Genomic DNA, 27,277 nt, shown 5'->3' on the forward strand with positions numbered 1-27,277 from the left:
TTGGTAGCAAGTATAAGTCCAGGGTTCCTGAGGGTGTTTGTTCCTCTTGCTCAAGTCTTCTCATGGCTCCTCATGCTCCTGTCCTCTTTGGGTATGTGATTCCTGTAGTCACCAACCACTTCCAACACATGTCATGTACAATGCTGGTGGGAAGTAGGGTTACTGTTATAAATGCTACCATTTAGATGGGTGAAAAGGAGGTGACACACAGTGGTCACTGGTCCAGCATTTAAACCACAACCAGCTGGACAGGGATGGTGAGGTCAGAGCTGTGGTTGGTGAATATCACTGCGTGTTGGCAAAGAGTGAGTTCCTTGGTCACCAGGCTGACTCTTCACGTTTTGCCTATTGATAGTATCTCCCTTGCCCACATCTGCAAGACCCTTCATAAGCAGAGCAGTGGAGAGGATTCTCTGCCTCACAGCTATCCTGCCTCACAAATCACTTCCTGCTGTCCAGTTACCTGAGAAATACCTCATCATGGAGTTGTGAAATGATAGAAATTTCTGGGGAATTTGGTGGAAAAAAACTTATTTTAAATCACATCGCACATCTACTGTCTTTCTGTGTCTTTTCTGTGTCTGGGAAGTGCTTGGGAATCTGTATTTTTAACAATCATCCCAGGTGGTTCTTATCATCATGAAAATTTGAAAAAAAAGAAAGAAGATTTGAAAAATAATTACCTTAGTGGTTGAGCAATCACACACCTGAGTTTGGCAGACTTGGGCTTTATAGCACTGCAACCCTGAAACGCTTGCTTCTTCTGGGCTTACACTACATGTCTCTCACAGCACCCTCCCAAAGGCTATGAGAAATCATCGACGTATTCTCTCATCCTCGTGTTTTTTCTTTTTTTTTTAAGATTTATTTATTTATTTATGATAGACACAGAGAGAGGGAGAGAGAGGCAGGGACACAGGCAGAGGGAGAAGCAGGCTCCATGCCGGGAGCCCAACGTGGGACTCGATCCTGGGACCCCAGGACCCGCGCCCCAGGCCGAAGGCAGGTGCCAAACTGCCGAGCCACCCAGGGATCCCTCATCCTCGTATTCTAGTACTGAGTCTCCCAAAGTGTAAGTCTGAATGACACATGATCTGAGTCCTATGAGCCACTGGAAAATAATCTAACTGACTGGCTTGATAACATAAAAACAGGAATGTGGGGCATCTGGGTGGCTCAGTGGTTAAGCTTCTGCCTCTGGCTCAGGGCGTGATGGTCCTGGGATCGAGTCCCATGTCGGGCTCCCTGCATGGATCCTGCTTCTCCCTCCGCCTGTGTCTCTGCCTCTCTCTGTGTGTCTCTCATGAATAAATAAATAAAATCTTAAAAAGAAAATTCTACACCCCAGTTCAGGTTCCAGTTTCTGTATTTCTTGTAGTGGTAAGTGACAGGAACACAACTCAAGCTAATTTCTGCAAAAGAGACATTTATTGGAAGCGTCACCCAGCCAGAAGAGCAGGGATTCAGCTGACCAATCCTGCAGAGACTTCTCCCTGCCCCTCTGCCTTGCTTTTCTCTGTGTGTCAGTGTCATTCTCTCCGACAGGCTTTGTGCTGATGGCAGAAACATGCTCCTGGCAGCTGCTATGACTCACTTCTTTCCGCACCAATACCGAAGGATAGGGTTTGTATTCTCTAATCCTAAAATTTTTAATTACAAATAAAGGCTCTGAATGGCTTAAACTGGTTGGGGATCCGACTTGATTTTGGACTACCTGTTTATAAGGGAGGAGAAGATGCATTTCCCAGAAGAGTCTTTTCTGGGTAGACAGAACAATAGATGTGCTCTGCCCAGAAAATCAAACAAATGCAAATTAAAATGGCATTAAATCCCACCAGAATGAAATGAAATGAAGATGCCCAATGCAGTTTTAATGCTGGGCTAACAAATCACTAAAAAACTTAGTGACTTAGAATAACCCAATGTATTCACTTATATTTCTATAGTCAGAAGTCCGACACATCTTTTTGGCTAAGATCATTGTGTCACCAGGGTCGTGTTCCTTCTGGAGGCTCTAGGGGAGAATACTTTCCTTGCCTCTTCCAGCTTCCAGACCTCTCCCACATTCCTTGGCTCATGGCCTCTTCCTTCTTCAAAATCAGCAACCTAGGGCTGAGTCATTCTCACTCAGCTGTCTTTCTGGTTCCCTTCTGCTTCCTTCTTTCACTTCTAAAGACACTTGTGATTATATTGGGCCCATCTGGGTAATCCAGGGTAATCACCCCATCTCAAGATCAGCTGGGAAGCAACAATGCTCCTTTGTTATATAAGGAGACCTCCTCAGGTTCCAGAGATTAAAGGGGACATCTTGGCACGAGGGGTGGGACAGTGTATTTTTCTACGTACCACAGCTGCTAAGAGTGTAGTGAGTAGATCCTCTCAAATTCTTCTGGTAAAGGTGTACATTTGCACAAAATTTCTGGAAAGAAAGTTGGTAGTTTGATAAAATAGGTCTTAAAACGTTCATATTGGTTCTTTCAATGATCTAATAATCTGTCCCAAAGAAATAATGTTAAATATGTGTGGGGGTGGAATTTATACACAAAAATGTTCATTACCACTCTACTTATACCACCAAAAAACTGGAAACAACCCTAATGTCCAGTGGCGGTAAGGCTAAGTAAACCATATGACATCCATATAAGGAAACATTTTGTTGACAGTAAAAAGTTTGTTTCTGAGAAGCTTTTAATGAAATGAAAATATTTGTGTGCCCTGATGTTAAGTAAAAAGAGGAGGGCGTTTGTACTTTCTGCTCAATTTTGCTGTGAACCTAAATCTGCTCAAAAATAAATAAATAAATAAATAAATAAATAAATAAATAAATAAATAAATAAGTGGGGCGCCTGGCTGGCTCACTTGGTGGAGTATGCGACTCTTGATCTTGCAGTTGTGAATTTGAGCCCCATCTTGGGTGTAGAGATTACTTAAAAATAAAACCTTTAAAAATAAACAAATAAAATAGGCTCCTTAAAAAAAAAAACAAAGTCTATTACTTAAAAACAAAAACCAGGAGTTTCAATTTCTAGAAAAATGATCATGCAATCCCCATGTTCAACACCAAGTTTTACAAAATCTGGATCATTGTGTAATGCCTGTCAGAGCCTTTTTGTGCATTTTTTGCTTTCAGTGTTTGGAACTTTGTTTTGCCTTCTAGTATACACATTAAAATGAGAATAAAAAAGAGAAGATCATAGATACAATATGATCTAAGATATATATATATATTTTAAAAAACCTAGAAAAGAGAAAGTTAATGATGATCGTTACCCTGTGGGTGGTGGGATTACGTGCAGGTGAATTTTCCCTATGTATCTAGCTTTGATTTCTTTCTAAATTGCCCCTTACATGCAGAGAATCAAGTTGATCATCATCCTTCATGCTTGGCCACTTCTATTTATTTATTTGGTCTGTTTGCTGGTTATTTTGATAATGGAAAAAGTACCCCCACACCTAGTATTCAAAATGAAAGCACCCCAAAGCATACCCAGAACCTGAATCCCATATTTCTTTCTTTTTTTCCCCCTCTCCTTTTTATATAGTTTTATTGCATCTATTGTGTGGTATTGTGCCAATACCCTTCCAAAGCCCTTTTCTTTCATTTTCTTCCTAAGAGTCTTAAGAGGAGGGAAGCATATTTATTCTTTAAAAGAATTCTACATTCGAACAGGAAAGGTGGATAGAATAGTAACTGACAAAATGCCCTTTTAACTATTTATTTTTCAAAGCATCCATAATCATTCCAGTTTTACCCTTAGTTCAGGAGAGGTAGTTCAATGCCTGGGTGTGTGGTGATCAAATCCCACTCATGGTGAAGGCAAGTGTTTGAGGAATGTGGGACCTGAGCCTTTCTTGTGGGGACACCCACTTTCACTGGTCTCATTCTCTAGACTGTGTTAAGATGGTGTCAGGCCATTTCTGCCTCATGAAACACAGTTGACCCACCTGGAATCCAGATGGATAAATTCAAGGACAATAGCCCAAGCTTCTTCAGGTCAAATTAATTATAGCCCCCGCCCCGCCCAACCTCGACGCCCTGCTTGACATCCATGTTCAAGAATTTCCCTTTTAGATCCCTGGGTGGCGCAGCGGTTTGGCGCCTGCCTTTGGCCCAGGGCGCGATCCTGGAGACCCGGGATCGAATCCCACATCGGGCTCCCGGTGCATGGAGCCTGCTTATGTCTCTGCCTCTCTCTCTCTCTCTCTATCATAAATAAATAAAAAATTTTTAAAAAAAGAATTTCCCTTTTATCTCTTAAACACTTAGTAAAAATTTCACCTGGAGACTTCTCATGAGCATCAGCTATATGTCTTCAGACCAATAGGTCTTAACCTAGGCATGAAGAAAACAAAAGATGGGAATCACTTGGGAAGCTTTTAAAAAATACAAATGCCTGGAACCAACCCCATTCTAAGAGTTTCTGTAGGGCTGACACAAGAATTTTTTTTTAAAGATTTTATTTATTTATTCATTCATGAGAGACACACACAGAGAGGCAGAGACACAGGCAGAGGGAGAAGCAGGCTCCCTGCGGGAAGCCCGATGCGGGACTCGATCCCAGGACCCTGGGATCACGCCCTTGAGCCAAAGGCAGATACTCAACCACTGAGCCACCCAGGTGCCCTTGATGCAAGAATTTTAAAGTACTCCCCCAAAGGCCAGCTACGTACTCTTGGTTAAGAACCATAGTGTCACACAAGGCTCATGCCTGTCTTTGTCTTTGCCAAACTCTTCAAGGCAAGTCCAGCTCCCCAGCTACCTGGCTTTTAGCCCTGTGTCTCAGGAAACAGATGTCCATCTTTTGTTTTCCTCATGCCTCCCTGAAAATTGACATTCACCTTCTGACTATCAGGAAAAGAGCCAACCGTCCTTGAGAGATGCTGGTGTTGGCTGTTTTGCATACTTTGGCCACAGTAGTTTCCTGCAGACATTTCAGATCTCTTTCTTTCTTCTGGCCAATCTCTGCCTATTGCTCTGTCTTTTTTTATCTCTCTATCCCTTCCCATCTCGCATTTCAGATTACCCTGCAGGTCAGCTTTGTTCTTTTCCCCATAGAACAGGCACCTGCAGGCTTCCATCCTCCACTTCTGAGACCTAAGAGGCAAAAGGATTTCTCTCTCTAGGATTAGTTTGAAAGATCCTGCAGAAAGACTTCATTTGAGAGGCAGCTCAAGTAATGGCTTAGAGCAAGGGCTCCAGAGCCAGAGTTCCAATCCTGGCTGTGTGTAGACAAGCAAATTATTTAAACTCTTTGTGTCTCTGTTTCCCCAACTGTAAAATGATGATAATTATATCTACTCCACTGAGCTTTGGGGAAAATCAGTGAGCTAATGACACACTCAGAACAACTCCTGGTACGTGGTAACTATTGTATAGGTAGGTGACCATACCCTCCCTCCGTGGATGGCCCAAGAATGTTGTTGTTATTGTTTTTTAAAGATTTATTTATTTATTCATGAGAGACATAGACTGAGAGAGGCAGAGACACAGGCAGAGGGAGAAGCAGGCTCCACACAGGGAGTACAATGGGGGGACTCAATCCTGGGACCCTGGGATCACGACCTGAGCTGACAGCAGACACTCAACCACTAAGCCACCCAGGGGTCCCCTCAAGAATGTTTAATTTGCTTTATGAACTCAGCTCTCTGAAAGTAGAAGAGACATGATGAGCTCTGTTGCTGGACCTAATTCTACATGTATCAATATTGGTTTACAATGTAGAAGTGATATCAGGGAGCCCTTTATGGTACAAAAGGGACTTGGGCCAGTAGGACATATTTCGCCATGTTCACTTCACTTTAGGAAAGCAGATTTTGACCAGTTGGGAAATTTGCATGAGTCAGAAAGTTCAAAGGAGAATGTGGTTAAACAAGGACGTAAATCTCCAGAAATAAAATTCTCATTATACTATCACAGATTAATCAAGGAAGCATGCTTGGCCACTCTCTCCTCCCCCTCCTTTGTATGTTTCATCCCCTTCCAAGTACTTTCCATATGACATCCCAAATTTGCCTTGGCCTTTCTTCTCATCCCCACATCACCCACCCGCTCTTGCTCAGGCTACCTTTATTTTGCAGTGGAGCTGTAGCTTCAGCTCCCCAACTGGCCTCTTCCTGTCAGCTCTGCACCTTCCACAGTTTCAACATGTTCTTTACCCTCTACACTGCAGCCAGAGTGATTGTTTTGAAATACAAATCTGATCGTATTCTTGCCATCCCTATCCCACTTCCACACCCTAAAACCACTCAATGGCTTCCTGGAGCTTTCAGGATAAAGAAAAACAGCTTTAACAGCCTACTGGGCTCTGCAGAGTTGGGCCATCACCTGTCTTTCCAGCTCTACCAGGTCCACCTGCCCTGTCTCATTCTTTCCACTCACTGTTGTGGGCCTTCCTTTGGGCCCACATGATCCTCAAGTCTCCCTGTGCCACAGGACCTTTGAATGTGCTAGTTTCTTCCTGGAACACTCCTCCTCTTGCCTTGAAAAAAAATAATAAACTTTATTTTTCAGAGCAGTTTTAGGTTTACAGTAAAATTGAGAGTACAGAGATTTATCATATATCCTGTCTTTCCCTACCACACACACACACATACACACACACACAAGCAGCCTCCTGTACCATCAAAATCCCACACCAAATTCCTACACCAAAATTCCACACCAAATGTACAATGGATTGTACACTTTTTACACTACACTCCATGAATCAATATTGACACATTATTATCAACCAAAGTCTATTGCTTACACTAAGGCTCACTCTTGGTGTTGTACATTCTATGGATTTGCATAAATGTATAATTATAAATATCCACCCTTATGGTATCATACAGAATAGTTTAACTGCCTTAAAAATTCTCTGTGTCCTACCTATTCAACTCTCCTTCTGCCAGACCCTTAGCAACCACTGATTTTTTTCTTCTTCTTCCATAGCTTTTGTGCTGAATAGTATTCCATTGTCTGGACATATCACAGTTTATGTAGCTACTCACCTACTGCAGGACATCTTGGTTGCTTCCAAGTTTTAGCAATTATGAATAAAGCTGCTATAAACATTTGTGTGTATGTGTGTGTGGACAAAGTCTCCAACACATTTGGGCAAATTATAAGGAGTGTAACTATTGGATCCTATGGTAAGAGTATGTTTAGTTTTATAAGAAACTGCCAAATTATCTTCTCAAATAGTGGTGCCATTTGCGTTCCAACTAGCAAGGAGAGCTCCTGCTGCTCTGTACCCTCCTCAGCATTTGACATTGTCAGTGCTTTGGATTTGGCCATTCTAATGGGTGTATAGTGGTATCAAATTGTTTTCATTTGCAATTTCCTAATGACTGTGATGTTGAGCATCTTTTTATATGCCATTCACCATCTGTATATTTTCTTTGATGAGATATCTGTTCAGATCTTTTGCTCATTTTTTAAAAGATTTATTTATTTATTCATGATAGACATAGAGAGAGAGAGAGAGAGAGGCAGAGACACAGGCAGAGGAAGAAGCAGGCTCCACACAGGGAGCCCGACGCAGGACTGGATCCTGGGACTCCAGGATCGCGCCCTGGGCCAAAGGCAGGTGCCAAACCGCTGAGCCACCAGGGATCTCCTTTTGCTCATTTTTTAAAGAGGTTTTATTTATTTGTTTGCTTGTTTGTTTGTTTGTTTGTTTATTTATGAGAGAGAGAGCATGGGGAGGAGCAGAGGGAGAGGGACAGACTCTGTGCTGAGCATGGAGCCCAATGTGGGGCTCAATCTTAACAATCCTGAGACCAGGACCTGAGCTGAAATCGAGTCGGTTGCTCAACCAACTGAACCAACAAGGCATCCCTCTTTTGCTCATTTTTTAATTGAATTGTTTTCTTCTTTCTTTTTGACCTCAGTAAACATTTCCTCTTCATCTTTTAGACACTAATTCAGTGATCCCTTTTTGCATCTTAGACTAGATTTAAAAAAAAAAACAAAACTCATAAATTCTTAGAGTGCTTTGTACCCCTTCTTCACAGTTATCAGAGTTGCAATTTTACACTATTTGCTTGAATATTTGAATACTGTCTGTTTCCCTGAATCTGTAAGAGCAGGGACCACATCTGGCTTTGTTCTCTGGTAAATCAGTAGTTTCTAGTATTCTGCCTGACATGTGAGGGGGTGACAGGAGCATTTGTGGAGTGAGGAGTAAACTAATAACCTCGCTGAGAAAGAAAGTAGAGTGGAGGACAAGGGTCATTTAAAGAAACCACTGCTAATACAGGATGAGTCCAGAATTTCAAAGAGCATGTCTAACAGTGGGAGGAGGCAGAAGGCCAAAAACAAATGCCAAAAAGCACAAACCTGTGAGGCTGGTGTCAAGAATACTAATGTGTAAAATGAGCTGAGCCTTCAACAAATGCCTAAGACCACAGAAAGCCTGATTTAGAAAATTATTTGGAGCAAGAAAAATAACAAGGAAGAACCAGGCCCCACACTTAGTGGAAGGGGCATAATTTTTTTTAACACATAATGTTTTTCTCAAGAATAGTAATTCTTGGGGCATCTGGGTGGCTCAGTGGTTGAGCGTCTGCCTTTGGCTCAGGTTGTGATCCCGGGGTCCTGGGATCGAGTCCCACATCGGGCTCCCCTGCGAGGAGCCTGCTTCTCCCTCTGCCTGTGTGTCTCTCATGAATAAATAAATAAAATCTTTAAAAAAAAATAAAAAGAGTAGTAATTCTCAAACTAGAAGTGTAAGGGCAAATTCCAGAAGAAGAATATCAAGCCTAAGATCAGAGAAGAGGTGTGGGAGCATCTGGCGAAATTACACAAGCTTCAGCTTCAGAGGAATCTCATCAGAACTTGGAGATAAGATTACAGAGCCACTGTCCATGAATTCTGAGAAATTTGGGAAAGAAGCCAATAGCCAGGGAAACACGAGATGTTTCTTAGTTCTCAAAAAGGGAAAGAATGTGCATTTGGGTTAAGTTTAAGTACGTCTGACTTCCAAACGTGACATTGATTCATGGCACAAACGTGGACCACAAGTGTGATGGGATACGTAGAGAGTGGAATTTCCCATCTTCCTACCTTGATAAGCTACCGTTTCAAGGACAGCAGCCAGCAAGGCGGAGGCAGCAGACCACCTCGGAGGATGCCCTTGTTCCTACAACGATGTCACGAGTGAATGGTACCTTCGGTCATACAGCTGTAGGCAGCGGGGTGCCGTCATCCCGAGAACACGATGTAACTGAACGTTCCCTCTGGCCTACAGCTTGACAAACGCCGTTCTCTGTAGTTTTGGCCCACCTCGCTGGTTGCTGGAAGCAACTGGACAGATTTGCACAGATACAAGGAGCCCGGGACGAAAAGGGTGAGGACCCACCTCTCAACCTTGAGGCTAAATACTGTTGGATGTTCTCGGGCTGAACCGGCCAAGAGCTCCCCACCTCCCAGAGAGCACCTAACCGCGCCCAAGGGGAGGTGTCAAATGTCCCTTGATTATTTGCCAGCATAGTGTGTGGCTGAGGCTGATGCACCCTCCGCAGCCGAGGACCCGGAGGAAGAGCCCCGCGTGGCTTGGTCCTGTGTGAGCACGACGCGAGGAAACTCGGGGCGCCCGAGAGCAGGGCTGGAACACGGCCTGGGTGGGGTGCGGTGGGTGCGGCCTGCGGTTCTCAGGGAGCCTGGTCCCCCAGCTCTGCTGCACATGGGCAGCAGGGGGTAGCGGTTTTCATTGAGTTGGTGTCCTGGGCTGAACAGTATTTCTCCCCCCACCCCCCTACCCCCCAAATTCAGGTTTATCTGAAACCTCATAACATGAACTTATTTGGAAACAAGGTCAGTGTAGATATAATGAAGATGAGATCATTCTGGATTAGGGTAGGCCCTAAATCTAATACAACTGGTATTCTTATAAGATGAGAGAAGGACCCACAGAGACACCCAGGGAAGAAGGCCACGTGACCACGGAGGCAGAAATCATAGTGAAACACGACAAGCCAGGGAACACCAAGGATTGCTAAGAAACACCAGAGACTGGAAGAGAAGCATGGAACAGATCTTCCCTCAGAGCCCCGGGGAGGAACCAATCCTGCCAACACCTTGATTTCAGGCTTCTGGCCTTTCAGCTGTGAGAGAATCCACTTTTATTGCTTTAAGCCATCAAGCTTGTGGTACTTTATTGTGGCTGTCCTAGAAACAAATTGATTTGGGCATGTAGGGATTTGAGATATGAATCTGGAAAGTAAGAAATGATTTGAATCTTATTTGAATTCCAGTCTGGTAAAACAAGTTATGCCAGTTCCAGATTATTAAGCTATTGTCTTATCTATTCTGATAAATCAAGAAAATGCTAAAATGACAACGTCTTGGAATATTTTTGTGGATAAACCAGAGAAATGTGGGTTAGATGATAGCCACAAGTATGAGAGTTTATTAGCTAGCTGAGCACTCTTTTGGACCGATTGATTGATGTCGATCCACTGAAGATGGCACGCCTCTCGGTCCTTTATAGTGACTTGGCTAAGACTTGGAATGTGTTTCTTATTAAATATATAAGTAGGGATCCCTGGGTGGCGCAGCGGTTTAGCGCCTGCCTTTGGCCCAGGGCGCGATCCTGGAGACCCAGGATCGAATCCCACGTCGGGCTCCTGGTTCATGGAGCCTGCTTCTCCCTCTGCCTGTGTCTCTGCCTCTCTCTCTCTCTCTCTGACTATCATAAATAAATAAAAGTTTAAAAAAAATAAATATATAAGTAATATAGAGTTGGTAGGGATAAGATGATAGATGGCAGATCCCACATCCAAATCAGTCAAGATAGCTAGAATGAAATTTTATGGCAAAAAAAATGTAAAGTTAGGGTTCAAAAAGTTATCGTGCAAAAGTGAACTGCAGGAGATCTGTATTGAGAACAACTCATATGGGAAATTTTCTAGACATTTACAGTTGATCCCAGCTTAAAAGGAGACAGCGATATGCCTTAGTTACTCAAAAAGGCAATACAATTTTAGACCACATTGATACAGATTCACTAATAACAATTAATTCTGTAATCAAGTTCCTTACCAATGGTTAAAATGATTTTCATATAAGTTATCAAAGTGTTTACTGGGGAAACCAGACAATTCATGGTTAACTTTGAGACATAAGAATGACGAGGTACATGTACTGGTGAGGGAAGGATTCCCAAGGAAAATGCCCAGAATACAGGAAATACAAAATGAGCAGCCTTGAGATTCCCAACTGTTCCTTCCCAATGAAGCCCTTCTAGACTGAGCAGTCAGAGACGCTGGAGCCGACCAGGCAGGAGCTGCAGGCATGGCACTGTGCTGACCACAGGGTAGACTAGCAGATGAGCAACAAGGCATGAGCAGAGGCACTGTCTGACCAGCCCAGACCTCACCAGCACTCTCCAGTCAACTAGGTCAACTGATACTTTGCAAATCCAACACAACATCTGAAAGACTACTTTCTAATTTTTATTTAGAAATAATATTAGACTTTCAAAAAAGTTGCAAAAGCATTCCTATATACCCTCCACCCAGCTTCCCCAAATGTTAACATCGTACACAACCATAGTACAATGATCAAAACCAGGACGTTAACATTGATATCCTTAGCTAATTTACAGATGCTATTCAAATTGAGTCAATTGGCTCACTCTTCTCCCTTTTCTGGTCCAGAACCCAGTCCAGGCTCTCACATGGCAGTTACTTGTCATGTCTTCTTAGTCTCCTTCAATCTGGGATAGTTTGTCAGTCTTCTGAAAGATTTTTCCAGAGTAAAGTTAACAAACTAGAAAATGTCTAGAATGGTGAGGGTCTGGAAAAGCAAGAACCCCAAGCAACTGTTGCCAAAACTGGAGCTGTCAGTCTGGAGTGGAGAAGTGTTAAGGGGGCACATTACTTGTCTTCAAAAGCCTGAAGGACCCTCACGCAGAAGATGGAGTAGAGTATTCAATATTGCCCCAGGAGGTGGAAATAGGACCAAGAGGTGGAATTCCTATTAGGAAGATTTCAGCTCGCTACTAGCCAGAACATTCTGTCAGTTAGAACTAACTAATCATACACAGGGCCTTGGCAGAACTAGGCAGGATCCAGGCAGAAGATAAGCCTGGGTGAAGCCAGAGAAAGGGAAGGGGGGTGAGAGCAGGAATAGCCATGGGGCCGCTGGCAGGGCCCTCCTGCCTTAAGGATGTCCGACTCAGCAGGGAGAGGAGAGCACACAAAGGTTTGATTGCCAGGTCTAGTTGAGTAGGTTAGCAAGACAATAGCAGGAACAGAGCGCACTTCCTCTAACAGGTTTGCTTGCCCAAGTCCACTATTAACAGGCAGTAGGAGGCTTTGCCCATAGCCCTCCCAGCAGACTGTCCAGCCTGCTCACTCTTGCAAGCTCTCTAACTCTCATGAGGTGGAGGGTGTCCCCAGAGGGGCAGAAATTATATTCTTAGGTCTGGGAATTTGGAGTTGGTGCAGAAACACAGGGGCCCCTCCTAGGGGGTATTGGGGCATGCTGGGGCTGGAGAGGTACCAGATCTGTGGCATAGACTCTAGTTTGGACAGTTCCTATGGCTTCCTGGCCTGAGGTCCTTCAAAGGATGTTAATCATATGTATTTGAAATGCATATCATTACTGAAAAACAAAACCAACCAAGTGGTAACAAGGAAAAGCAATTGGTTAATGTGTAAGTTAAGATCTCACACGTCTGTTTTTCAAAACCAATCAATAGCCAAGATTTTTCTGCCAGGTTAGCTAAGCAAACATTTAGTCCACCAACATCCTCGTGAGAAAGTAGCTCATGAGAAAGTAGCTAATCACCGCATCACAATGCAGCACTGTCAATCCTGTGTTCTTGTCCATCTACCTGGCCGCAGATCGATGGAAGGTCTATCTTGCCATTCATCCATCCATCATCCATCCTTCCAGCCATCCATCTACACCTCCATCCATCAAGCCAATATTTGTTTAACTTCTACTATGTGCCAGTCCTATGTGGGACACTGGAGGTATAACAATGAAAAGAAAAATCTTTCCCAGTCTCAAAGTGCTAGAGGTTGAGTGGGACCTAGAGGGGGATGGAGGTAACAAAACAATGAAACCATCACTGGGTGAAACATAGACTTAAACTAAGAAAGTTTGGATTTCCATTTATAACTCCCCAGTTGAGCAATTTCTACAGATGATTCAAAGTCATCTGTAAGGAGGGAGGAAAAGTTATTCGAATTGCCATAGGCAGGTTCAGATTTTATGTGACTCATGAGAAATTCTTGGGATTGGAATCAGAGTCAACGGAATTCAATTTAATGAATGTGCACTGAGAGGAAAGGGATCAATACCCAATACTTCAATACTACTTTCTCAGACCCAAGATTATGAGAGCCTCTCTGACAAGCTGACCTGAGGACCACTGGTGGGAAAGGCCCCCCAGAGCTGCCACCAGGAGGCGAGGCAACTGTGAAGAGGTGACTTGATCGTCACCTTCCAACCCAGATGCGCTAGCAGGATGACCTGTGTGTAGAGGCCCATCTGTGGAGTTTTCTGGATTGTGACATGGACCGCATGGGAGTGTTCTCCCTTGAAGAACCACCAGGGTCTGTGCAGAGATCCGAACTGTTGATAGCATTACATCTGTGAGGGTGGGGAGCAGGGAGGACTGTCTGTGGTCCATGGTCAGTGCTCATGCCTCAGCTGCAGGCACTTCTTTTTTGCTCACGGGCCCCCAGAGATGGCTCACTTTCCCAGCCATAAACTGGGAACATTGCAATTCCCTTCTCAACAGAGTTCTTCAGACGCTTAACAGCTACATGGAGAAGCTATGTGGGCCAGATATACAACTAGAACAGGGATGTGTTTTGGAAACCAGCTCTGCCAGCATTTTCACATCCTTAGATGGGTAAGCAAGCATCACCTCCTACTAATTTTCACTTTGATCTTGGGTGAGAAAAGTTGTTGACAGAACCCGAAATCGTTTGTTGTTTTGCCCTACTTCACGCAGTAATTTGCTTTTTTTTTCCTTCCTGTTCTAACATTTCTAAGCCTAACTGTGCTGTAAACTAGGGTAACACAATGTACCTCATAGAGTGACTGACAAGGTATCAAGTGTCTACTACTAAGGCAGGGCTGGCAAAGGTGCAGCATGCGCCAGAAGTCAATTTCCACCCCGGTCCTGTCTTGCTCCCATCCTTAGCTCTGATGTGGTCAAAGTACTCAAGACCAGCTCACCAGCAGGGGCCCTTAGGTGGCTCAGGTGGTTAAACATTTGCCTTTGGCTCAGGTCATGATCTCAGGGTCCTGGGATGGAGCCCCGCGTGGGACTCCCTGCTCAGCGGGGAGTCTGCTCCCTCTCCCTCTGTGCTCTCTCTCTCTCTCTCTCTCAAATAAAATCTTTTTAAGGAAGGGAAAAAAGAAGACCAGCTCTACAGTTATTGAACACTTGTCATAATAAGCCAGGCACTGTTGCTATGTGCCCTTTTGTGTTAACTCATTTCATTCTCACATCAGCCCTATGGGATACACACAGTTGCTACCCCCGTTTCACAGGAAGGAAAGAGGAGCACAGAGAAGTTCAGTAACCTGGCCAGCATCATACAGCTGGGAAACAGTAGAGCTGGTATACGCATCCACATGTTCCATTCCCAGAGCCCCTGCTCCCGAATAATGTATGATGATGCCTTGTAGTGTGTGTGGTAGAGACATAGACTCATGAAATGAAGGTTACTTCTTTTTTTGAGAGAGAGAGAGAGAGAGAGAGAGAGAGAGAAGGAGAAAAAGAGTGAGCAGGAAGGGGAAAGGGAGAGGGGAATCTCAAGCCAACTCCACACTGAGAGTGGGGTCTGACACAGAGCTCAATCTCATGACCCTGAGATCATACCCTGAGCCGAAATCAAGAGTCAAATGCTTAACCGACTGAGCTACCTAGACACTTGGAAATGAAGGTTACTTCTAATCTGTACCAAACCTTGGCCGAATGGTGCTTAGTTCCACCTGCTTTTCCCTGCCTTTCTAAATCATCTCAGTGATGTTTTAATCAGCTTGTCTCTCTTGATTTGTTTATGCTGCTCACCTCCTCGGGAGTAATTTGACCTTTTACACTTTAACAGTACTAAATGGTCACATGCTTATGAGAGAGAGAGAGGGAAGGAGAGAGAGAGAGAGAAACAAGATTAACATAATACCATGTATCGTAAATAGTAGCCTGGGTCCAGCTGGACATAAAAACTCAGGCCAAATTGGGGCAGGGCAGGGTCAGGGAGGAGGATCCTCTTTTGAATAACATGTTTAGAAACTAACATTTTGCCCTCAAAAGGCACAGTGCAAAATAAGAATTTCCCATGTCAAAGAAGCCTGGGAATGGTACAGACTGCAGCTCCAGATATGATGATCAGTGTGAAACAGAAAGAGAGGTCCAGTGTAGTTGGTGCCAAGGTAGAGGATGCAAGGAAGACAAGACGTATAAGCGTCACTGTGGAAATCCATGGTGCCAGGAGATGTGCCCAGAAGCATGAGGGAAAGGAGTGCCCAGGCCAAGGATGGGGGGCAGTGGGCGGCATTTACTTAAAGGGACTCTGCTGGGCTCTTCGCCTTGGTGTCAGAGACAGGGGTATCCTGGCTTTCATATAAACTGAGGTGAGCTAGCCCACACTTATGCTTCGGGCAGTGATCATCCCCCTTGGTGAGTATCAGGATGCAAAGATGAACCAAGGAGCCCCTTGTCATTGTTTTCAGACTCCCTGGTCATTGGAGAGCTTCTCCCTCCCCTCTGCTCCTCCCCCTGTTCATGCTTTCTCTCTCTCTCAAATAAATAAATAAATAAATAAATAAATAAATAAATAAATAAATAAATAAAATCTAAAAAAAGAAAAAAAGGTGAACCAAAGATCACTCCTCAGGAAGTTTACCATCTACTGGGACAGATGGACCGGCAGGCATATGATGCCCATGCTGTGTAACGATTGCTTTTGTGGACCTGGGGAAAGAGGAGCAAAGAGAGAAAGCCAGGCCCAAGATGATGTCTGGGCTGTAGCTTGGAGCACAATGTGGTGATTTCCAGGTGGGTGGCACTGGAGGGTCATCATTCTAGCAGAGACACGGTATCAGCAAAGGCGCTAGGGTCTGAGTGAGTTTGGCCCGCGCTGGGAATCATGTTGTTGCCTGGAGCCCAGGGTCTGTGATAGATGGGGCGGGCAGGGTGGGCAGAAGTCAGGTCACGGATATTGCCTTTAGTTTACCTTGAAGGTGCCACCTCCTCTGATGGTTTGTAAGAACTTTGAAGGGGATGGACTTTGCCTGCCTGCATGCCACTGGTCCCTGGAGCAGGACTTTTCACTATTTTTTCAAACGACAAGGTCACAAGCCATCAGTAGATGATGAAATCAACTTTTTCAAACTACATTCTTAAAAAAATAATAATGAAATAGATCAGAACAGGGCTTTTCCAATGATCTGTCATTCACAAGCTGACTTTTTTTAAAAATTCCAATCTGTCATGGACTGATACTTTTGTAAACTGTAATAAAGCAATAAAAATGAATTAGTAGAAAAGGGATCATGCTCTTGGATGTCACAGCAATGTCAAATTGCTATAAAAGTTAAAAAACAAACAAACAAATAAAAAAATGCTTACTCTTGGGACACTTGGGTGGCTCAGTGCCTGAGCATCTGCCTTTGGCTCAGGGAGTGATTCTGGGGTCCCGGGATCAAGTCCCACATCTGGCCACCCGAGGGGAGCCTGCTTCTCCCTCTGCCTGTGTCTCTGGCCCTCTCTCTGTGTCTCTCATGAACAATAAATAAAATGTTAAAACACAAACAGACAAACAAAAACGCTTACTCTTGAGTAGCTCTACTGAGAGGTAATTCACACACCGTACAATCCAGGCTTTGAAGTGCACAACTCATTGGTTTTTAGTATATTCACAGAGTTGTGCCCTCACCACCACAGCCTATTTTGGAACATTCACATCATGCCTGAAAGACGACTTCCACCCATTAGCAGTCGGTCCCCTTCCCCTCCAGCCTCTCTTCCACAGCCCTTGGCAATCACTAATCTACTTTCTCTACTTGAGATTTGTCTGTTCTGGATACTACATGCAAATGGAATCATACAGTATGTAATCTTTTATGATTGGCTTCTTTTTTTAGCATAGTGTTTTCGAGGTATGTTGACACTGTAGTACTGATAAGTACCTCAGCTCTTTTTATGGCCCAGTACCATTCCATTGAGTAGATCCAGTCCATCCTGTCGACCCATTCATCAATTGATAGACATCTGGGTTGTGCCTACCTTTTGGCTGTCACAAATAATGCTGCTGTGAACATTCACATACAAGCTCTTGAGTGGACATACATATTCCCTTCTCTTGAGTACATACACCCAGGAGTAAAGCGGCCAGGTCATAGAATTCTGTGCTTCTCTCTTTGAGGAAACGTCACATGTTTTCCCGAATAGCTGTACCATTTCACATTCTCAACCAATTTTTTCACATCCTCATCAACACTTATCTTATAGCCGTCCTCGTGGGCATGAAGTGATATCTCTTTGTGGTTTGCGTTTGCATTTCCCTGATAGCTAATGATGTCAAGCATCTTTTCATACACTAAACACTTACTCTTAATTTCTGCCCTTATTTCCTTCCTGGCTGGTGATAAGCAGTTCACAGTCCTCGCTGCAAACAACACTGGACTGGAAAATGTGAGAACATCTCACAGAAGGAGGTTCGGTGGTGTTTCAGAAAACGTTCATATCAGTTACATCATGCGTGTATGTCTGGGATTGAGATGTAAAGCGTATTTGTGTTTCTTACTCACGGAAAGCCTCCCCAGCCTCCATCTTCGTGGAGAGTGGAACAGCCTATCCTTGAAAGGGGTCACTGTCCTTCCAAACACATGTCATGGCCAAGTGCCACTGCCCCAGCCCTGGGAAAATCTGACCGGCAGCTTCAAAATACGAAGCTAATCAAAAAAGGTTTAAATCCCAAAGCAATTTAATTAATAAAATCAACCCACTCTTTTGAACCCAGTGAAAAGTTTAAAAGACTTTTTCTATTGTGTTTTAATGCCCAATTAATTTAACAAAAGTTTTTAATACCTGATGTTATTTCATGAAAATGTGATTGCTGCAAAGAGTTGGTTTGTTCTGAAGTATAAGCAAAAGCAGTTCATGCCCAGGTCTACCCCTGGTGGGAGTGTGTGTGCTTGGCACTCGCTTGTACATGTGTTCATGCACAGGTACACACGTGCAAACGTCCTTGCTTTAACGGATGGTACTGCTTATCCATATTCCCTGCAGCATTATTCACAATAACTAAGCAGTCCACTGAAAGATAGGTGGATTTAAAAAAGGTGATACGCGCAAGCAGTGGAATGTTAGGCCGCCTAAAAAAATAAGGAAATCCTGTCACATGCTACAACATCTTGGCGGCATCATGCTGAGTGAAATAAGCTAGTCACAAAAGGACAAATAATGTATGGTTCCACTTACATGAAATACTAGGGTGGTCAAAACCATAGAGACAAAGTGGGGGGGGGCCAGGTGCTGGGGGAAGGGGCATGGGGCACTGTCAAGCAATGGGTACAGAGTCTGTTTGGCAAGATGAAAAAGTGCCATAGATCTGATACGCAACAATGTGAAAAGACTTAATACTGCTGGACTGTACACTTAAAGACAAAGGTGATAAATTTGATGCTATGTATTTTTTTAAGATTTTATTTATTTATTTATGAGAGACACAGGCAGAGGGAGAAGCAGGCTTCCTGCAGGGAGCCTGATGTGGGCTTCAATCCCAGGACCTAGGATCACGACCTGAGCCAAAGGCAGATGCTCAACCACTGAGCCACCCAGGTGTCCCACTCTACGCATTTTTTTTAAACCACAATTTAAAGTAAAAAATTTGTAAAAGATGATGCTAGTCGCAAGCAACATCACTTGACAGAACTTGGGTGTTGGAGCTCACACAATTGGCTGTAAAGCCCTGTTCTGTCCCTTCGGAGCTGTTGGGTGAAAACATCAAACCTTGAGTGACACTTGAGTGCTTTCAGCAGGGAAGCAGCTGGTTCTCCGTGCTAGCAGGTGGGTCAGCTGGGAGTCAAGCGCCTGACAGGTTGAGGGGAATCCAAGGGGCTGTGACTTCCAGGTGCAGTATGCAACCACAGCCCCTTCCCATCGCACGTCTGTCTGCCTGTCTGGCTGTTGTCTGGTCTCGGGGAGCCAGTTGAGAGCACTGTGGTGGTAGTACCCAGAGCTCCCTGTGGTCCCCCCTCCCTGAGGATAGCCTCCCAGCCACTCAGGTCTGGGTTATTCCCTCTGAAAACAAGATCCTTGGAAAATTCTCTGAAGACCTGAAGTATCCAGTCTTGGGGTTCCTTGTGAGAGTCTTTTACCAGCTCAGCACAGCTGCCTGCTTCATAGGAGGCAGCCAGAGACAAACTGCAGGATTTTAGGTGTGTTCCAAGAGCAACAGTGGGGACTTTCTGTACCCAGGAAAATTTCTCAGCCAGTCGAGGCCTCATCTCTTGGCTCAAGGTTTTGCCCTCATAAAACACACACATTCCTGAGATCATACTAATACTCTTACAATTAATTAATTTCACCGTTTCCTGAGCTTTTATATAGAGAATATTCATCCAGACTTATCAGTGACTGTAAAGTGGGGTTATAATCTCTGCTTTTACAAATGAACATTTTAATGAGCACCTACTATACGTCAGGCACTATTCTAGGCTCTTCCTCCCAGGTTAGCTTTCTCTGTGTAGTAAGGGGTTCAGAGACCACACAGAGCCAGGTCTTCTACATGCGGTGCTTTTCCCAGAATCATTTTGCCTCAGTGTGAACCATCGGGCAGGGAGCAGGGTTTCTTGGGAGCAAAGAGCACGGCAGAAAGGTCCCTAAATGAGGCAGGCCTGCCAAACGGAGGAGTGCACAGTCAGGGGTGGCAGGATGGGGGGCCACAGGAATGGGGAACCTGGAACTATAGTGGCCTCTGGGCCAACCTGCCCTGCCTGAGGAGCCCTCCCCGTCTCCTCCCTGGGCCCTCTCTCTGATGTCGCAGCGAGATCACTGGCTGGAGAGGCAGACCGACCCAGACTCGAGTCTCCGTAAGCCTCAGCTCCTGAGCCAGTGCAGGGTGGATCATCAGAGTGCCCAGCCCTAGATGGACATGAGGAGGCAGAGAAATGACGGACACCAAGTGCTGGACATCATCCTGGTGCATGGTGGGAGCTCAGAAACTGCGGCTCTGGGCGCGCCGGTCCTCCCCCTCATGGGTCCCTACCTCCTGACCCTCATCCTTCCCCACTCCTGCTCCAGCCAAACCTCCACCCTTGAAAAAGCTGCAGGGAAAGGCACGAGCACCGGGGGTGGGGCGGCTGGCGGGGACAAGGGAGAGGCAGGGCAGCGACAGTCTCCACAAGCTCCCTGTCCTCCCTGAGGAGGCCTGGCCCTAGGGACCAAAGCCGAACTCCCACCTTCCTGGTCACTCCACCAGCATCTGGGCATTCAGCGGGGCGTCCCAGGGCCTGTCCCACTGTGCGGAGGGCTCAGAACACCGAAGAAAGTCCTAGAGCTGGCAGGTGCAGGGTAGGCCTTGCTGGGCTCGCACCACCCGAGGAGTGCTCGACACAAGCTCAGTCTGATGTGGTGGCGGGGACCCTCCTGCCATTGCTGCTGGTGACGTCCAGAGGAGGTGAGGGGTCCTTGGAAACCCTGCCCCTCCCCCCCACCTGCCCTGCAATCTTCTCATCATAGCGGGGAGTGTTCCACGGTGGCTGCCTACTGTCATTCTTGGGGAGATGCCTTAACATACACCCCATCCAGCTCCAGGTCCCTTCAGCGAGACTACAGAGAAATGTCTTCCTATGGAGACAGTGCAACACAGTGGGAAGACTTAGGCTTGTGTTCAACCTCCAGCCACAATATTTACTGAAAGTTCTTCAGCCTCTTGAAACCTCGGTTTACTCACATCTCTAGTGACTATAACAACACTTACTCTGTGAGGTTATTGCAGGGCATAAATAAGATGACATGGGAAAGTACCTAACACACTGGGTATGCATAAAAGATACTTGACGTACGTTGTTTCCTTCAACTGCTTCTGGAGAGCACATCATAGCTCAGTCGATCAACCAATTAGCACCCTGTTCCTTTCAGACTGTTATTTGGTGCCCCATAAATGATTACGGGGGGGAGGAGTAGTCTCAGCCCTGGAAATCTTTCCATATGATTGAGGGAAGCCATAATCCATGGACTCTACTAGCAAACCAAGATGGTGCCACCCATGCCTACCCTGGGTCCTGCAGACACTGGGAGGCCACCACTGCTGCTCTCAGGCCTGGCATGGCTACGAGGAGTTACTTTCTGATAAGAAAGTGGGGTCTGCAATACTCATCCAGGGCACTCTGTCCTTCTGTTGAGGAGGATCTCCTCAGATGGGTCTATCAATTATCAAAGGCCCTCTCCTGAAACGGAGCTTGTAAGAAGATTCTGGCTGTCTCCGTAGAAGGCAGAGGTGCACCTCTGTAAACTAGGCTGCTGTGGACAAAAGCGTTCTCACGGAGGAAGGGACAAGGCCAACATTCCTCTCCATTTGATCCCTAGGCACGGGGTGGGCGCCGTGCTGTTAGTGGCATAGGGGCCAGAAGCTGATGATGACTTTGTGCGTGAGACTCTGGGCATGTGCAGGTGCTGTTGCTAGGGGATACAGGGGCCAGAGTGTGCTACCAAAGCGGGAAGTGTCATGCCTCTGATGGCTATTACGATTGTATGTTGCCCTCCTAACATACTTTGCAGGAAGAAATTACTGGCACATTAGGAAAGCTGTTAATAGCAGAAGAGCTGGGCAGCCCGGGGGGCTCAGCCGTTTAGCGCCGCCTTCAGCCCAGGGCCTGATCCTGGAGACCCGGGATCGAGTCCCACGTCGGGCTCCCTGCATGGAGCCTGCTTCTCCCTCTGCCTGTGTCTCTGCCTCTCTCTCTCTCTGTCTCTCATGAATAAATAAATAAAATCTTTAAAAAAAAAAAGATTTATAAAAAAAATAGCAGAAGAGCTAAGCAGACAAAGGAGCCAAGCTGCCTAGGTTTGGGGCAAACCCCTAAACTTCTCTGCCTTAGTTTCCTCATCCAAAATGAGGACAATAGTGTCCACTCCCAGGCAATGTGAGCAGGGCACTGGGAACAGGGCCTGGCGCAGCAAATGTTCTACATAGGCGTCAGCTGCTATTTTTTTTTTAGTCATGTAAAATATTTGCCCTTCGGTGAGTTCTCCCACGTTTTCTCCTATCATTAGTGACTAAAGAAAAACTGCCCAGTTCTTTTTTCCATTATTCCACTTCCCATTTCTATTTCCGGCCTTATCTCACTGGCTATCATGTCAGCCCTTCTTGAGAGTGGTAAAAACCACGACGAATATTTGAGCAGCACTGGAGGGTATTATGCTGAGTGAAGTAAGTCAATCGGAGAAGGACAATCATTATATGGTTTCACTCATACAGGGAATATAAAAAATAGTGAAAGGGATCATAGGGGAAGGAGAGGAACTGAGTGGGAAATATCAAAGAGGGAGACAGAACATGAGAGACTCCTAACTCTGGGAAACGAACAAGGGTTGTTGGAAGAGGAGGTGGATGGGGGGTGGGGGTGACTGGGTGACGGGCACTAAGGGGGACAGGATGAGCCCTGGATGTTATGCTATATGCTAGCAAATTGAGCTCCAATAAAAAAAAAAATATACAAAAAAAGAAAAAGAAAGAAAAAGAAAGAAAGCTGTGTTTAAAAAAAAAAAGAAATGAAAAATTTTAAAAAAAAGAATATTTGAGCGGTTCCAAGAACCGCTGTGTGAGATGAGAGTGGCTAAAAGTAGAGCCCTGGCTGGGACACTGGTATAATAATTTAGCTGTGGTGTGAAGATGGCACGACTGTGGATAAAATCCTAGAACCCCATGGGTTGTCACAAGTTAGTTCCAAAACACTTTACAATTTGTTACTGTTTATAAAAGTGTTTTTAGTTCACAAAGCAAACTCACACACCTGGCCTTATTTTCATCTTCACAAAATTCAGCTGCACTGAAGCTTCAGATATGAGGCATGGCCATGTAGTGTTTAAGACAATGGCTCTGGGGAACCCGGGTGGCTCAATGGTTGAGCGTCTGTCCTCAGCTCAGGTCATGGTCCCGGGGTCCTGGGATCGAGTCCCGCATAGGGCTCCCCGCTCAGTAGGGAGTCCCGCTCCTTCCTCTCTCCTTTTTGCTCATTCTCTCTCTCTCTCTCTCTCTAATAATAAAATCTTAAAAAAAAAAAAAAAAAAAAAGACAGTGGCCCTAGAGTTTGGCTTCCTAGAAGTGTGCCCATCGGTTACTTAATCCCTCCACACCCCAGCTTCTTCATCTGTGGGGGGCAATAATATGATTCCCGTCATTGGCTTGCTTGGCAATGTGGTAAGTCCCCTATAAAGGTTAGCTGTTATCATGAATATCCAGGAACTTTACGGCTTGCAAAGCTCTCTCCCAGTTTCACCTGACATTCTTTGCTATTCACACGCTTGTCACACATCCCCTTGCCATTCTCGCTGCAGTTCAAGCATGGGCTGTCCTGTTACCGCGTACCTCATGAATCTGCCTCCATCTTAAAACCCAGGCTCAGTCAGGGGACAGATGCTCAGCACCCTCTTCAAGAGGGGAAAGCTGCCAACCTGAGTGTCGCCCTTTTGGGCCCTGGAGGCAGGCCATGAGCTTGGTTCCCCATGCCCTGGGCACCCACGGTAGCCCCTCCAGAGTGCCCATACAGCTTACACTGCTATTCAGTCATTAGTCCAGGGCAACAGGCCAGAGCCAGACCTGCCCTGAGCAACCATCTGGCCATCTGGCCTAGGAGAGATCCTTTTTCTCCCCACACCGAAGTCTTGGTCTCATGTAGTCTAGCCTGGCCCTGGCCCTCTGCCCTGCTGCCAGGAGGCCTACCAATGGGCCCCCACAGACAGGACTTCACCATGAATTCTGCTCCTGGGCCTGTTTTTCTCAGCCATGCCACCGAGACACCCACAGAGGAAGGAAGACAACGGTGACCAGAAGGCAGAAATGAGCACTAGGGACATGTTGGGCACAGCTGCCAGGGCTCTTGGGCAGATGGGATCCCAGGAGGAGGCTGCTGGACCCCTGGGGAAGCAGACTTCCAGGAGATGGAGGTTTGGAAGAGCAGTCTGAAGGGGTGTCAGAGGAAGAGCAGGATGTGACAGGGAAGAGAAGGGACAGTGTGTGAGAGGCAGCCATGGAGACCGGCTAGGCCTGGGGCAGGGCCGGGAGCAGCTACTTGGCTGCAGTGGAAAATCCCAATCAGAGGCAAGAACTCCATTCAACAAATATTTATGGCACCTACTCAGTACAAAGAAGAGGGCCAGGCTGAGTCACTGGGCACAGCCCTGTCCTGGCACCACAGTGTTGCTGACAGAGGGACCTTCAGAGTCCATGAGCAGATGAGGGGCTTAGGGGGGTACAGGAGCCAGGGCAGGTGCCAAGGACCACCTGGGCTTGAGACACCTCAGCCCTGTGGGGACCTGAGCTCAGCAGCCCACGGAGGCCCCGCCCTCTGGGAAAAACTGCTGAGTCACAGACCACTCAGGACATTGCCCAGGCTAAGCTAGGGTGACCCGGGGGCTGGGGGACCTGAACCTGCTGCCATAGTAGAGCATGGGGAGAGCAGGGCTAGGGAGAGGCATCACAGGCACTAAGAGCTAAAAAATCCTTTTCCTCCCCGCCTCCAGCCTTACCTCCTAGGCAGGCCCAAAGCTGAGATGCTGAGACCGGGGTGTGGGGCCAGCGTAGGGAATGTGGGGCCATGCGGGGAGTGAAGGCTCCGCCTGCCCCGTTCATCTGTTTTTCACCCTGTCCTTCACCCACATCCTCACGTGTCCACCCACTTCTGGGCTCACCCGCCCGCTGCCCCATTGTCCTATTTTGTCCTGTGGCAACAAGGTCCGGTCCCACTGGTCAGGGTGTGCTGGGTGTACTGGCCCTACCCTCTCCTGCCTCACTGTCTCAGTGTCTAGAATTAGCTCTAGAGCATTGTGCAATTCCAGATTCAGGCTTTGGTCTCAGTGTCTCCAGGATCACTCGAGCAGGCCCCCAAGACGTGGGGTGGGCAGCCATGGATCCCAAACCGAGCAACTCCACAGAGTGGGCAGTAAAGGTCAGAAAGCTCACTGCCTGCAGGAATGCTAACCTGCCTGGTAAGAGCAGCCTTCTGTGGCCATTCCCCAGGAAATGGCACCCGAAAAGGTCAATGCAGAAGTGGGGCTGCTGGTGAGGTGCTATCCCAAGGACGCCTCGCATTTGCAGAGTTATTTGCAGCCCGTGCAGCACTGTCACGTCTGATCCTTACAGAAACCCCAGCATCACAGTGATCTCAATGCACAGAGGAGGAAACTGAGGGTGTTAAGTGGCTTGGCAGCTGCTAGGTGTCAGAACCTGCCCTTGAACCCAGCCGGTCTGATTTCAGGTCCCGCGGTCTTTCCGCTGGACCAACGTCAAGATTCTTTCACTCTTCACCCAACATCAAGTCCAGAGGGTAGCTTGGTGATCGCTGCCCCATCTACGGCAACCCCCCCTGCTCATCCAGTCCTCGTGATCTCCACACCCCTGTGCCTCTGCCCGTCATCCTGGCCCCAGGGTGCCACCTACCCTTTGTCCGGAGGTCCCTTCCTGTCAATCACTACTCTTCCTTTAAGAAATGCCACCCTCTCTGTGAAGGCTCCCTGTATGACCCAGCACAGCCAACCCCTCTCTCTGGGCACCCCCATCTCTCTGCCCCCGGACCTCCACATGCTTGGATGTGGACTCACTCAATAGCAATTAACCACTCTGCCCATCAGACAAAGAGCACTATTCCTCTTTGTCCTGGGTGGCTGTTTGTGGTTGGAAGGGAGGAAGGAAGGAAGGAAATGAGGAAGGAAGGAAGGCCAGCCAGAGACTGGTCTTGTGTCATTAAGAAAGAGCTTACATCAGGACGGCTGTCATCTTGAGAAGCTGGAGAAGCTGAGGCCAGGAGAAAGAATGACTTCACTGGCCCTTGAGCCACCCGAGGGTCACATGCCCTTCTCCTTTCAGCCTCCCCCGTGAGGACATTACTCAACAACCCCTCAGCTCCACCCACTCTTCATTGCTTTACTCAAGAAAGGGACAGCTCATGGAGTCATCTTTCCTGCCTCTGTCTTTTTTTTCCCCCACTGTCCATGGAGTCTCCCTAGAGCCACCTCTGCCTTCACTGCTATCCCTGGTCCCTGGTCCCAGAGAAGCCCCCTGGGTTCTCCCTCAGACCTCCCTCCCCTCCAAGGGAGCCAAGGGAGCAGCCAAGCGTAGATCAATGACTCACTCTGACCTTTGGGGCCTCGAGCTTGGTGAGGACAATGGCACCAACAGTCCTCCTGCCCTCCCTCCCTTGAGCCAAGGGCCAACAATCTAGCCCCGTTTCCTGTAGAGCCAGCCCATTTCCATGTGGGACCCTCGAAACATAGTTCTAGGAAGCCCCGAGGGAAGGCCATCCCAGCTAGCTGTCCAGACTGCTGGGTGTCAGAGCCGTGGTCTGGACAGCTTCTGACAGCCCCTAACCCCATGACAGCACCCTCATGCTCCCCGCCCTCAGCCTGTCAGGATGCTTGCTACCATTAGAATACATTTCCCTGATGGAACCCAGCCTTTAGCTACCTTCTTGGGAAGCCCGCTGATCTTGGTGGGTTACTTACCTCTCTCGGACGAGCCAGCTGGCAGAGGTGGGGCCTCTTGGAAAAGCAAGTCTGGAGGAGGACGCTGGCCCCTGGGCCTGGCATCAGGACCAAGAGTGCCCTGGGATTCCCAGGCTAGGAGAGCTGGAGCCAAGGGTAGGTTTACCTGAGAGAGAAAGGAAATGAAGGCTTGCCCTGTGTCCCAATGCCAGGGCCTGGGGGAGGGGCTGGGCGTAACAGGGTTGGCACTGCAGGTGTTAACCGGGGCTGCCCAGCCTCCTGCCGAAAGCAGCTCAGGAGTGCCTCCTGGGTGTAAACAGAGGTGGGAGGCCAGGCTGGCCTGGTACCTCTCAAGCCACAGCCTCCCTGGGGCAGCCCCTCACCCCTCCCTCGCACCCAGCCCTTCCTTGAATCCCTGCCGGAATCCCAGAGGCTGCCAGCCCTGGCACAGGGCACAGCCAACTGACTCATCTGCAAAACCACAGCCTCCTCAACCCCACTCACTCCAGCTGCATCTGGTTCTCTTCGAGCCCGCTCCCCTCTCCGGCCAAGCCGGCCCCACTCCAGCTAAGGGGAGGATGACCTGTCGGCCCAGGCTGGGACCGTCGCACCACTGA

General features: G+C 47.0%; 1 long non-coding RNA gene across 1 annotated transcript; it reads right to left on the minus strand.

Annotated features, from left to right (window-relative positions):
* Positions 1–1,482: 1,482 nt before the first annotated feature.
* LOC121488262 lies at positions 1,483–26,801 on the minus strand. Its single transcript, XR_005987006.1, has 3 exons — positions 26,682–26,801; positions 2,347–2,419; positions 1,483–1,640 (listed from the first exon to the last, which is right to left on the minus strand). It is a non-coding gene; the product is annotated as an uncharacterized LOC121488262 (long non-coding RNA).
* Positions 26,802–27,277: the final 476 nt, after the last annotated feature.

The sequence above is a fragment of the Vulpes lagopus genome, chromosome 3, assembly GCF_018345385.1.
Source record: "Vulpes lagopus strain Blue_001 chromosome 3, ASM1834538v1, whole genome shotgun sequence".
NCBI classification, from domain to species: Eukaryota; Metazoa; Chordata; class Mammalia; order Carnivora; family Canidae; genus Vulpes; species Vulpes lagopus.